This window comes from Athene cunicularia, assembly GCF_003259725.1.
Source record: "Athene cunicularia isolate RWA chromosome 21 unlocalized genomic scaffold, athCun1 chr21_part1, whole genome shotgun sequence".
In the NCBI taxonomy this organism is placed as follows: Eukaryota; Metazoa; Chordata; class Aves; order Strigiformes; family Strigidae; genus Athene; species Athene cunicularia.
The window spans coordinates 3,669,109-3,680,135 of NW_020799127.1; the positions used below are offsets into that span (position 1 = coordinate 3,669,109).

General features: G+C 41.9%; 1 long non-coding RNA gene across 1 annotated transcript; it reads left to right on the top strand.

The window, feature by feature from the left end:
- Window positions 1–10,802, top strand: LOC113487929. The gene is made up of 4 exons (XR_003399880.1): window positions 1–44; window positions 4,765–4,855; window positions 5,324–5,420; window positions 7,303–10,802. It is a non-coding gene; the product is annotated as an uncharacterized LOC113487929 (long non-coding RNA).
- The last annotated feature ends 225 nt before the right edge of the window (window positions 10,803–11,027 follow it).

Consider the following 11,027-nt stretch of genomic DNA (forward strand, 5'->3'; position numbering starts at 1 on the left):
GGGCGGCCGGCGACCCGCCTTCCCGGTAGCGGCCGTCGCTCCAGGTAAACGCCGTAGTTTGTTAGGGACGGCACGGCCGTACCGGCGGCTCCCGCGGAGGCCGGGCAGGTCCCGCTCTCCCCGGCGAGAGGACGCGGAGCTTTGTGCGAAGAGCGGCCGCGCCTGCGGAGCCCAGCGCCCTCCGGGTCTGAGAGAGGATCCGGAGAGAAAAAGGAGCGTGCGGGAAACGGAGACTTCCCGGTGTGCAGAAACTGCCTTAGCAAAGGGCTGCGCTCCCTCTCATCTGCACGGCCAGACAGAAACGAGCGCTCTTAATTTGTAGCCAAAAAACCCACCAAAACCCCCACGCTCTTTCAAGCAAGTCCTGCCCAGGGAAGCAGCTTATTCAGGGAAGTGGAGCGGTCTCCCACGAGAGAAGTCTGCCGTGAATGATCTTGGCTGTACCGAGAGCCCCTTCAGTTGGGCAGGAGGAGACACCATGAGCATTTTTTTTTTTTTTTCACAGAACATGATGATAACGTGAGAGATGCTGAGCAGCTGCAGTATCTGAACAACAGCTGGGAAGTGCCCGGGTTTAAGGTTATCTGAAACGTTTGTGCAGGAGGCACACCCTCTTGCCAAAAACACATGAATGAGCGATACCAGCTGGGGCATATTGCCACTTGAATAGCATCATTCTGCTTGGTAGGAAGGGCTGATCCGACATGCACGATCTCCTGCAGGCATTCCCTGAGGATCTGGGGAAGAACTAGATTAACCAGGCTGACTAATGCAGACGGTTTCATGGCAGCTCAGTTCTGTGTATCATATTTAGTGTCTTAGCCTGACACCCTCCCCCTCTGCCCCAACAACTGGTTCATCCCTCAGAACTGATGTCTTCATTAATTCTTCCAGATGTTTGGAGGGCTCTTTTGCTTCTCCCCCATTCAACTGCCTGGCTCTGACCATGTATGAAACAATTTTCTAGGACTGCTAAAAGTTACAAAACCACCCTAGTAGTTCTAGCCCTGTCCTTTAATACTTAGTAAGAGTTTGCTATACTATGGTTTAATCCTCTCTAGACCAAATCTCCTTTTACTTAATGGAAAGACTTAATTGTTATATGTCATTATACAGTATTATAAACTACTCAACTCCAAAGCCACTATGGCTAAGGCACACTTATGTTCTTGCTGCCACTTTTCTGACTCTTAAAAAAAAAAAAAGTGCAGAAGAACCTGTCTACATATGTTTTCCTAACCTGCAGTCACAGAAAGGACTGCTAGCTAGGCTACTGTGCCAAGGCTTCTCTGCTCACGTAGTTTACACAAGCCTGCGTGCAAAAGAATGATGCGGAGGAGAAAAACAGTGGCAAGAACATGGTATTTTCCACCTGGTCTGGTTCCTTTTATAAAGTTAATAATCTGCTTTCAGTAGCATAACCCTCTAGATAAACACTCCAGTTTTGTTTTACTTTGTAGTGATAATACTGTAAGCTATAAATTAGTAACCATTCTACAGTTTCAATCAATCATTTGGATAATTGCCATTCCACATCTCCAAGTTACTTTATTCTGATACTTTAATAACAAGCTTATCTGGTCCATCAATCACAGTCACATTAGTTGCAAGTCGCACCAGAGACATCTGTAACACAATCACTTTTCATTACAAGATATATATGAACAGGAAGCCACATAGGGTTGTCATTAGCAGAGCTGTAAAGTTCTGCCTGCCATCCTCCCAGAGAAAAGAAGTGCACTGCAGAGCTTCCTCTAACCCGCTCAGCTCTGTGATTTAACCAATGGACTGCATCATGCTGTTATAAAGGAAAATAATTCTGCTACCTTCTTCCCCCTCCTTTCTCCTAATCTGTTACTTTGTGGTACTCAGTCCACATGTGGGCCATGTTCTCATTGCCTATCTACCTTGACCTTCCTTGAACCAGTCTCCTCAAAAGAAGTAAGTCTTATTAGTAAGGAAAGATGACCCTACTGCTAGGAAAGGCTAATCCAGTCCCATCTATTTAGTGTCTTCTACTGAGTGTTTAAGACTCCCACTTAAGATTCCTTCAGTTGTAAAAACTGGCTCCCAGCACCACTGAAACCTAGCCCATCTATGCCCATGTAGCTTTAGACTCAGCCTTATCATTTAATTACCATTTTTCAACAGAGTTCTGAGAGGATCTGACTAGACACAGGGTAATGAGATAAGCTAATGTGCCATGTAGGCGTTCTCCTGAAATTCCTACATTTTCTAGTCATCCACAATAGACATCCCAAATCCAGTTCTAGTGTTGCCAAGTCAGCACTGAGGTAGTCAGCGTTGTTTGAACACGCTGGGAGGACTGAGCAGTAATTGCAGCATGTCAACATTACCTACTGCACCATTTCAAGTCAAAGCTATAGTTTAGCAATCACGCTATTTGAAGAGGTTGTCATGGCATTCAGCCAGAGTGACCTCTATCTAACAAAGCATCTGGTGGTAATTTCACTAACGAGCAGAGTAAGCATCAACCCTGAATGAGATTTTGTGCAGGTAAAAGCTTGGAGAGAGCAATGAGCTGGATGCAGCTTGCTGGCTGTAAAACAGACAGGGAAAGAAGGGCAATTATTCACAACAGAGACTTCTGCCCCAAGAGCTCATTCCTATCAGTTTTGGCAACAAACAAAGAATTAAACAAATGTTACTATCCATTTTCTGTAAGAACTGGGATTCTTGCAGCACTTTCCTTCTGTTATTTTGCATTATGATTAGATTCAAGTTAAGCAATTAACAGCACTATTGCTCTTGAAGCAACTACACCAGTGAGCATACAGCCAGTTAATTCACCAGTTCCCTCACACTGGCAATTTGGAGTGCCCATGGGTGCAGACAAATGCAATACCACGTTACTAGCCATCATGTATATTGACTTAAGTGTGCCCACAGGCACAAACCAAAATGCAATACAATAACTATTTGCTGCTCTAGGTTAAGTGTGCTCATGGGTACAAGCAAACTCAGTGTAACAATCAGCTGTTCACCCTCCCAAAAGCACTTGGGATGAAAAACCAGCATCAATGGGCATCTAAATATAACCTCATGGTAAAAAAAAAACACCACACAACTGTGGGTACTGAAAAACAGAGTGTTTGGGCCTATTTCTAATCATAGAGCAGTAAGAAGCAGGGGGATTTAATGAACGATGGCATATCAGTGTAGTCAGAATCTGGCCTGATTTTTCCAACAGTGAATAAATCCTACCTCTCACGCTTACTCAGTTGAAGTCTTTTTTTCCTGCTTTATTCTGTGTGTAGGGGGGATGAACAGTTTCCCCTCTCTGGACATGAAACAAGTGTTTTCTGCAGGAAGTGTTATCACTGTGTCCTTGGGACTGTGCTCTTTAAGTAGTTTGCATCCTTTTGAACAGCCTTACCCTACTCTTTCATACCCAAGCACAATCTTTTCTGCCATCAAATAAAGCCCACCTTGAATGCAGTTGCCTGAAGGAGCAGCTTATTTAATTCTCTTTGTAATTTAAAGCCATTTGAGCCCTTATTTAAACAGATGATATATCACAGAAAAGGACATGCTGTTCCCTTGAAGAAACAAGATCAGTACTATTTCTTTTTTTTTCCTAGCTACAATTGAAAATCCCTTCACACACAATAACAGTAGTGTTTTACAATACTTTTTTTTTTCCCTTTTTCTTTGAAGGGGCTTTCACCACAACCACAGGGACATTGACAATAATTACTTCTTCCTCTTCACAGAAATACCTACTATAAATAGAGCTTTCCATACACAAGCAAGTTATTAACATTAAAATTTACTAATACCTAGTAGTCTAGAAACAGCTACTAGGGAAAGGCTTTCCTTAAACAAAATAAGCAGCTTCTACCCACATAAAATACCTGGACAGATCACTTAGTCCATGGTTCTCACAGTAACACTCCTCCCAATCCCCTTAGTTGAAACAGCATCTAAGACTTCATTATAGTGCCTGAAATATTTCATGCAATTTTCCCATGATCCTATAAAGCCATGATTTCAATTAACTAATTTTTAATCCACCTGAGATGGTTCAGTCCTGTTTTTTAAAGGGGCAGAGTTTCCGCATTCCTTTTGGTTCATGTCCTTATTTACTTAACTCTTCCAAAACTGATTAGAATGGGTGATGTGTTTTTTAATCTCTCAGCAAACACAGAGTCAGATTTTTTAAATGCTTGGCTCTTGTAAAGAACTGGAAGGACTCAGTGCCCATTTTTGAAAAAAAAAAATCTTTGGCCATATTTCCCTAACCAACACGCTACAAAGTTGCTGCTGCTACTTGTTTTACCACCAGACAGATGTTGAGTGTTAGTGGGACAAGAAACAATCAGAAGGGGTAAATTAACTTCTCTGAGAGTGAGGCTGATTAGATAGCATGTCTTTGAAACAGCTGGGGTCAGCCATCCAGGTGTGTTGGTGTCCTGGCTGCTACTCAGCAAACCCAGCCCCATCATACAGAAGGATCGGCCTGGGTAGGAGATCTGTTAGGAACTAAAAATGTTACGGACTCATTGGGAACCCAACACTGGTGACAAAAGGCCCCTCTGAGCTCCATGGCTACTGCTGGCAGTTGGGTGCTGACTGCTACCTTTGTTTCTGAGCTGTGAACCAGGGTTCAAAGCACAACAAACAGCATGTAGGATCTGACATCTCTACCCTCTTGTGTGATTGGTACCTGTGGGAACTGTCAAATGTTTGCATCTTGTACACAGAGAATGCAAAATTAACTTAATTTTGTTTTGTTTGGCAGAGTCACATCAAACCATCTGCAAGTCACCTCCCTTGTCTTTCTGGACCATCCACAGCAGAGCCTGGGAAGAATTTCTGCCTGTGATTCTCAGAGGTATGGAGTCAGTTCCCAGAGCTGAGTTCCTGGTGAAGATGTGCCAGGCATCTTCCAAAGGAGTTTGTTGCCTCTTACAGCATACTGGAGCTAGGATTCAGAGACTTGTTTTTGCTAGATTGTGTAGTAACTCCCAGCATAGAAGAGCATGAACTTCTGTCAGCACAGATTATCATAAACCAAAGGACAAAATCCACAGACTGGGAACTGTGCTGGAGAGCTAGCTTCAAGTCTATACAATTGCAAATGTTGGTGTGTGACAGATCCTGAATACTGGATACAAACATGAGTATTTACACTGGAGGTTGGAAATAGACTCCTTCAAAGACAAAGCCACAGGTGGCTTGAGTAAGATGTCGCAACTATTCCTGTAAGACCTGGAATAGTGTGAAGGACAACTCTGGCAGGGTCTGTTCAAAAGCTGTTTTGTCTAATTTTCCTTCTTTGTTTTTTTTCTTTTATTTCAAGGAGTGGGCAGACAGTCTGAGGTAGTTTTTTTGCCGGTTTTGAATGATGCACACTGAAGCAGGAGCTCAAAGTATAAGACAAAGACTTTTTAAAATGGGTAAGTTTTACTGCCTGGTGATATTTTTCTGAAGTACATTTACTGAAGATTTATGTAAAATCTATCTTTTGTCTACTTAAAATATGTCAAATAGATGTACAGGGCAAAATTTAATGCATATGGGTTTTCATTATTTTAAATCATTTGCAATATAAATGATTTACTGTGACATCAGACATTTGTTCTTTGGCTGTCCACCATAAATTGAGGCCCACCCAAGTTTCCAGTCTTAGCTATACTTCTGCATTCCCTCCCCCAGTATCCATAATCTCAGTTCTGTGATTCTTCATGTAAATGACTTTCAACAAGGAAAGGAAGAGAACACATAATTTGCCTTAATACAGGTAATTTTGAAAGAGGAGCAAGACCTTTACGTGAGAAATAGTTGACAGCCATGAAAAGGGGAGAACTAATGCTCGTAGAACAGAAAGTCATTCTTGATGAGAGTGGCGAGAGCTACTGATCATCCAGATGTGACCAAATGGACTTTTTGTGCAGTTGAAACTGCCAGAGGTGATAGACTTCTATCCTTCTCTTTCTGAATTTTTTTATGTCTTTTTAGTGTCCTTACGCTATATTGCAATTAATCCAACTCTGGGCAGTTAATGTTGTAGGCAACCATTTGGAAAACTGAGCTATTGAGGTAAGCCAGGTTCCCCAAGGTTATTCTGAAAGTCTGTCGTGAAAAACTGGTGACACCTGACACCCAGAATTGTGCTTTCATGACAGACTTTCTCCTAACAGATATAAAAATCTTGAAACAGACTTTTTGGAAGACCTTGGGGAAAACTTCATTCATTATCATGTTGGCTGATTGTCTTATGACAGTTAATGGGATACAGGCCTTTGACCCATCAATAGCCTATATTTGAAGCCTTCCCAGATCAGTAGTTACTGAAAATTGTTGCTACCCAATAGCTCTTCAATAGCCTACACCACGAGAATTAATCACCTGAACTCAGCCCAGTTTCTCATCCATGGATGTCATCTCAAAACCTACTAGTCAACAGAATCCACTGAGACGCCAATTTCTACTCATAAAATTGAAAGACAGGTAAGTTTGAACCAGACACTGTATTTTTGCAGACTTCCCCCACCTACACCATGTATCTCAGTCTTGACACAACTGCCTTTCTATTCTGTCAAAAGATTTCACTGTTTTCACGATTTCATGCATTATTGCTCATGCATGTAGTTTTAAGAACACATCTCAAAGTTGACCTGCCTAAAGATTTGTAGCAATTCTGAGCACTACCATAAACTACAGCAACATCCTAAGGGGAATCTTACTTCTGACATCCAGGCTATCTGTCCAATCCTATAGCTGTAAGTGTGTCTGACAATGCCCATTTATCTCTATTTGCTGTCTTTCCCACAGTGCTAGTCCTAAACCAAACAACAGCACTGCCAACAATCTTAACCCTGAAATCAGAGCAAGGTTAGATGATGTGGTGGGCCTGCATGCGCTCATCTTCATTCCAGCTTCCAGTGGCTCTAACACGATGAGATCCAGTTGAGAAAATCTTGGTGTAGTTCTGATTTATGTGCAAAAGTGCAGAGGAGAGCAGAAGCTTTTAGTATTCTTGGGAAGTAGTTAGGAATTAAGGCCAAAGAAAGGACAGTCATGTCAATTACACCCTAAAAAAAGAAAACTTAAGTGAAAGTCCTGGCTCCTGAATGGTTTCTGGGCTGGCAGATGTTCACAGTTCTCTTGGCAGATACTGTAGAAAGTTAATGGGCCCATTTAGATCCCTTACACAGTGGCATCAGTTTTAAAATTTTGAAGGAGACCTGGTGGGGCTGTGATATTTCAGCGTTTTTCCTGAAATGAAATAGGGAATGCATTTAATATTTTTTAAGACCTCTGACGATCTCTTCTCAGGAATCTCCACTGCACCCAGAACTTCACTCCAGACCTGGCTGAGGGAAGAAAATCTCCTGCGAAGTGCAAGGCTGACACCTGGAGGGGACTGCTGAGATGCAGCTAGGGCAGGGATTCTGCAACACAGCTTGGGTTAGGAAAGCTCAGAGGGGGTGGCAAGATCCCAGATTCTGGAACTGCTCTTTTCAAGTGAAGTGGTATTTCAGGTATTCTTCTCTATCCCCTTTTCCAATAATAAAGCAAAATCCAGATTTCTATTTCAGATGTTCCATGTCTAATTTTAGGAGTGGAGAAGAACATAGATGCAAACTCTGTGTCATCTAGTTATTTACTTCTTCAGTGTTCAGGAATATTTGGATCAAAACTTGCCTTGCTCAATAAGCTGCTACAAATAATGCAAGGTTATTTTTTTCAGTTGGTTAGTCTAATATATTTGAATTGCTGGATATCAGACTTCCTGCTGCTTTACCATTTGTGTAACTCTGTGCTGTGAATTTCTGGAGTACAGACTTGCAGGGTAATTCTTACTGTCAAAGCTGCAGCTGGAAGATTTGGCATTAGGTAGAGCTTGTTCTTTTCATGTCTGGCTCTGCCAGCACCCACGGTGAGGCTTTTCTTGATGCTGATCCTAATCAAGGAATGCAAGGCAGCTTCTGGGACAAAGTCTTCATGCTTCTGGAAGTTTGCTTTCCAGCCTGGCAATCACCCATTCATAGCACTTACTCAGACCTTTTCAGTAATCTCTCTTCTCTGCCAGGAATTGTTTCAGTATTTGTGAGTGCTGGTTTTGCTTGATCTAATTTTAGCATATGTTAATAACTGAGTTACTTGCTGTGGGGGCATTACCATACACTCAGTATCTCACGAATCCAAAGATTACATGTCCATTCCATCTCCTTAATTCTCTTTGTCATTGCCAGTGTGGTTCCAATCATCATGACCTTTCTTTAGCAGTGACTAGTTGTTTATAGAAAAAAAACCAAAAACAAAACAACAAAAACCCCAACAACCAGCAGTTATTTTCAGAGCTCTTACAAGCAATTCGATTAATCCACCTGCAGTACACCTCCCTGAGTCTCCATCTGTCTCCAGTGGTGTACCTCAGTACCGACTGACTGCATGGCTTTCCATTCTAGCCTTCAGACTCCTGAAATATCACCCATATTCAGTCCATCCTGATGAACGTACTAAACTACTCCATACATTCCCCACCCAGACTAGCTTAATGGGTGAGCCATGAATATACTTGCTCCAGCCTGGGGAGTAGAAGAGAGGTACGTTGCCAGCTGTACTAGCAACACAAGATGTTTGGTGTGCTGGAGGTGCTTCTTTTCAGCCCAGAGCCCTGGGAAGTCTAATGCCATCTCTGTGGCTGCTGTTTCTTCAGCGCCTCTCATTAACTGTGGCATGACTCTGAAGAGGCATTAACATCTTTACCCCTCCTCCACCCCAAGAATATTGCCGACGCTGGATTGTCAGTTATGCTGAATTATGCTGGATCACTTGTGGTTATTCAGTGATGTAGACAAATACCAATTCAAGATCAAGGGTGAACCCTGGCCACTAAACTTGTTTCACTTGTGACTCATTCCAGACTTAAAACCTGGCTCTTGCTGACATTTTATTAACCCAATTTGTCATCCTCCTAACCCCCATTATCCAACCCAGGCAGATTATTTACTTTGAAAAGATGTGTAGATAGCTTCCATGCGAATCCTAAGTAGATCCAGGTGCCATAGCTAGATTCCAGAGGGAGCTATAGCCATGAGAGATACACGTGCTGGTAAAATAACTTCTATTCTAAATGCTTCGAAACATTTTCCCTGTTTAGATATTGTCTGGACTCCCATTCCTGCAAAGCAGCCTGGCACCAATATGGTAAAGTGCCCAACTACATACCTTCAGGCCTGGTTGTGGTCCCAAAGAGATAAGCAAAGATAAATTTAATCATATACTTAAAAGTTAAGCACATGCTAAAATATAGTCTTGCTTTGGAGTCAGAATCAACTGACTCCAACCCTACTAAGCAACTCCCTTTGAATCTTTGCGTTTATCCCAAAATAAAGCATTCAAGTGAAGAATTAGCTTGCTGCCTTCTGGAGAATTCATCATTTCCAGTTTGCAAGCTTGAGGAGAGAAATCCAGGAAGCATCAATAAATCCACTTTGGCAGCAGAGTAAAGAGCTGCAAAAGGAGTAACCTGTCAGGGTAATGTGACTTAATTTCTCAGAGAAAGATCCTTTTTATAAATGAAATTAAAATGCCAGCAAAGTCAAATAGCAGGAAATGTCACCCTTGATTTTCTCACAGTAGGACAAAAAATAAATCAAAAGAAGGCAAGGTAAATGATAACGGTTTTACATTTAGCAAGGGAAGTAATAACATAAACTGAAAATAACAACATACACTGAGAATCTATGCACAGCAGCCTGAGTATGACAAAGGTATGTGTTCCCACGTAAACATTCATTTAATCTGCATGTTTTTACTTGGACAAAACGAAGGCTGTGTGCCAGAGTTTAAATATTTGGTGAGATTCACACATTGGACATGAGGGGGCAGTCTTACCTGCAGTTTATTGATGGCAAAACTCTGCTGTGTAATACCGAGGCAGGGTCCTTACAGGCAGTTTGGTTTGGTGTCCCAAGTTGCAATGGCACGATCTGGAGCTTTGCCCCTTTCTAAACAAGGGACCCATCCAGGCTTTTCAGATTTCCTTAGTCAAAGGGTGAGCACTGTCCCTTTAAATAAGCACAGAGATCTCAGTCCAAATGGGGAATGAAGCCCAGGCTACCAACAGTTATGAAATCTCCCTTTCAGAGCTTGCAGGCTTAGGGGCCGCTGCTACACTCTGAGGTTAATAATCAGTTTTAATATTCACTTAGGGGGCTGTAAAAAAAGAATGAAAATTTCCTAATTTGAAAATGGACTTGATTGGCAGCTTTATTATCTCTGTAAGGTGCGTGGCATTCCACACAATCAAGTCGTTTTTTTAAATAATCTCACTGCTTAAGTCGTACACGCTGCTAATTGCATTTTAATAAGTCTCTTTAAAATCTTTCCATATTTTTTAATATCCTAATATTAGATAAGTGATTGCTGGGGACACTGGAGGGCACTGAAGTTTATAGAAAGAGGAACACCATAATGAAGCTTTATTGGGATGGCATCACCAAACAATTGCTGTGATAGCAACACTCCCAAGCTTGGAAAAGTGCCAGACATTCCCCCCCTGGAACTGACTCAGACACTAGCCTCTCTGGCTCAGGACTGACGCAGAAAATGGATGCTTTCTGGCTCATAAAATGGCCTCTTTCCGGCTTGGAAATGACTGAGGAACTGTCCACTTTTGATTTGGAAAGGCCTTGGGAACTGGTCTTTCTCCATTGAACAATGACTTCAAAATGCACTTTTTCTTTTCTTGATTCTGGCTTGAAACTATAAAAGTGTTTGGGTTTTGGTTTGTTTTTTTGGTTTTTTTTTTTTTAATTTGGCCAGGACTAGACAGAAAGATATTTTTTTACCAGCTCTATACAATAGCAGAGGTTGTGAAAGTCTTTAATGGGAATTAGAAAAACCAAAGTCACAAGTAGAATAGATGAACTTTCCAAACCTAGTTAAGATGAGAGAGTATTTAGAAAAAAATGTACTATGGTGTGCAGTTATTGGGTGTCTATATCTCACACAGGGGACATGGAGCATCATGCATGTATACCAACAGCAAT